The sequence below is a fragment of the Pongo pygmaeus genome, chromosome 17 (assembly GCF_028885625.2).
Source record: "Pongo pygmaeus isolate AG05252 chromosome 17, NHGRI_mPonPyg2-v2.0_pri, whole genome shotgun sequence".
In the NCBI taxonomy this organism is placed as follows: Eukaryota; Metazoa; Chordata; class Mammalia; order Primates; family Hominidae; genus Pongo; species Pongo pygmaeus.
The window spans coordinates 22225251-22228448 of NC_072390.2; the positions used below are offsets into that span (position 1 = coordinate 22225251).

At 51.4% G+C, this 3198-nt stretch overlaps 1 long non-coding RNA gene across 1 annotated transcript; it reads left to right on the forward strand.

Moving 5' to 3' along the window:
- LOC134738427 (uncharacterized) lies at positions 1-2992 on the forward strand. Its single transcript, XR_010124142.1, has 3 exons — positions 1-2055; positions 2414-2623; positions 2828-2992. It is a non-coding gene; the product is annotated as an uncharacterized LOC134738427 (long non-coding RNA).
- The last annotated feature ends 206 nt before the right edge of the window (positions 2993-3198 follow it).

The following is a 3198-nucleotide window of genomic DNA, read 5'->3' on the forward strand; positions in this document are numbered from 1 at the left end:
AGGGGACGGCCCTCAGCCCGCTCGGGGGCCCGGACGGCGCCAGCACAGCGCCCACACAACGCCGCGCCACGGCCCCCGCTTTAGAGAAGTCCCAGGAAACGGCGAGAAAGAAGATACACTGGAAGCAGCACCGTGAACTGTTCCCCACCTGAAGGAAGAAGCTCGTTCCCTTTTGGCTCCAGGACTATTCGGGGTGGGCCTGCTGCCCTGAAACTGAAAGGTGACAGCCTGCTGGCAGCCCTCGCTCGCTCTCGACGCCTCCTCTGTCTGGGCACCCACTCTGGCGGCGCTTGAGGAGCCCTTCAGCCCGCTGCTGCACTGTGGGAGCCCCTTCCTGGGACGGCCGAGGCCGGAGCCGGCTCCCTCAGCTTGCGGGGAGGTGTGGAGCGAGAGGCATGGGCGGGAACCCGGACTGCGTGCGGCGCTTGCGGGCCACCTAGAGTTCCGGGTGGGCATGGGCTTGGCGGGCTCCACACTCCGAGCGGCCGGCCGGCCCGCCGGCCCCGGGCAGTGAGGGGCTTAGCACCGGGGCCAGCAGCTGCGGAGGGTGCGCCGGGTCCCCCAGCAGTGCCGGCCCACCGGCGCTGCGCTCGATTTCTCGCCAGGCCTTAGCCGCCTCCTCGCCTGGCAGAGCTCCGGACTTGCAGCCCGCCATGCCTGAGCCTCCCCCCACCCCCCTGCCGCCATGGGCTCCTGCGCAGCCCAAGCCTCCCGGACGAGCGCCTCCCCCTGCTCCACGGCGCCCGGTCCCACCTACCGCCCAAGGGCTGAGGAGTGCGGGCGCAGGGCGCGGGACTGGTAGGCAGCACCACCTGCAGCCCTGGTGTGGGATCCACTGGGTAAAGTCAGCTGGGCTCCTGAATCTAGTGGAGACTTGGAGAACATTTATGTCTAGCTAAGGGATTGTAAATACACCAATCGGCACCCTGTATCTAGCTCAAGGTTTGTAAACACACCAATCAGCACCCTGTGTCTAGTTCAGGGTTTATGGATGCACCAATCAGTGCTCTGTATCTAGCTAATCTGGTGGAGACTTGGAGAATCTTTATATCTAGCTAAGGGACTGTGAATACACCACTGGGGCTGTGTATCTAGCTCAAGGTTTGTGGATGCACCAATCAGCACTCTGTGTCTAGCTCAAGGTTTGTAAGTGCACCAATCAGCGCTCTGTGTCTAGCTAGCTGATCTGGTGGGGACTTGGAGAACCTTTATGTCTAGCGAAGGGATTGTGAATACACCAATCGCCACTCTGTATCTAGCTCAAGGTTTGTAAATGCACCAATCAGCACTCTGTATCTAGCTAATCTAGTGGGGATGTGGAGAACTTTTGTGTCTAGCTCAGGGATTGTAAACGCACCAATCAGCACCCTGCCAAAACGGACCAATCAGCTCTCTGTAAAACAGACCAATCGGCTCTCTGTAAAATGGACCAATCATCAGGATGTGGGTGGGGCCAGATAAGTGAATAAAAGCAGACTGCCCAAGCCAGTAGTGGTAGCCCACTCAAATTCCTTTTAATACTAAAGAAGCTGTGTTCTTTTGTTCTGTGATAAATCTTGCTGTTGCTCACTCTTTGGGTCTGCATTACCTTTATGAGCTCTAACACTAATGGCAGAGGCCTGCAGGCTCACTCCTGAGGCCAGGGAAACCACGAGTCCACCAGAAGGAATGAACGACCCTGGAGGCGCAGCCTTAAGAAGTGTAACACACTGCGAAAGTCTGCAGCTTCACTCCTGAACCAGCGAAACCACGAACCCGCCAGAAAGAAAAAACTCCAAACACAGCCCAACATCAGAAGGAACAAACTCTGGACACACCGCCTTTAAGAACTGTAACACTCACCGCGAGGGTCCACAGCTTTATTCTTGAAGTCAGTGAGACCAAGAACCCACCTAATCCTGGACACAAAACCAGCTCAATCTCCTAAAGACTGAAAGCCCTGGTGTGGCTGGGACCAGGGGCAAGATGTGGAACACGTGGGGAAGATGAGAAGGCGCTGGAGAAGGAGGGTGGTGGTCGCAGATGGGAATGTACTGAGGCCAGTGAGCTGTGCAGGTAAAAATGGTTGATAGTAAGTTTGATGTGTATTTTACCACAATTGTGTGTATGTGTGTGTAAAAGTTCTGTTTATCTGTACAATGGGCATAATATTTGTACCCATAGTTTGCAGGGTTGTTGAGACAAAGAAGTAGGATCTAAAGTGCTTGTCACAGTATCTAGCGCCTCAATACTGAAGAATAGTAATAGAATTAGCAGCTGAAGAATGTGCTATTTATATTAAAATAAAAAATGCATCAGGTCGTCCCTCAGCCAGGCAGCCAAAGTTAGCACCTACGCAATGAGCCATGCTGGCCGTGTGTGCTTTCACGTGGGTGTGAAAAGAACGCCTTACCTCTATGCTGTTCCTCCCCAGACACAAAACCCTATCTAATCACAAGAAAAACAGCAGACACCTCCCACCTGAGAGGATAGCGGGCCAGGCCTCCTCAAAACTGACGGGCTCATCAGCAACAAGGAAAGTGTGAGGAACTCTCAGCTTGGGAGGAGCCTGCGGAAACTGACTACAACCACCACTTGCAACGGGGCATCCTCGGCGGGCTCCCAGACCAGAAAATGACATCAGGTAAAAACTAAGGGAAGCTGAATAAATGGTGGGCTTTAGTTATAACAATGGATCAGCATTAGTCCATTAATTGTGACAAATTTGCCATTCTAATGTAAGATGTTAACAAGAGGAGAAACTGGGTGTGGGGTATATAGGAACTCTGTGTTAGCTTTGCAATTGTTCTATAAATCTACAACGAATCTAAAATTTAACAATTATTAGAAGGAAAGACTGAAAAAAGGATTCAAGAGAAAGTGATAATATTGAAGACGGGAAGAAACTGTGACATACAGATAATAGGAGTCCCTGAAGAAGAAATCCAAAGTGAACAGAACACTGAAATTTGTAAATCAAGAAAAGTTTCCTGAAATAAAATAATTTGAAACTACATACTGAGAAACTATATATACATTTATATTTTTTAAGAGATGGGGGTCTCGCTCTCTTGCCCAGGCTGGAGTGCAGTGGCGCCTTCCAAGCTGTTCCCTGAGCCTGGCTCCCAGGCATCTCACAGGTACTTGGTGCTGGTGAAAGTAGTCTTTCTTTTTTTTTTTTTTTCCAAATGTAATTTTTATTTTTATTTTTTGAGATGG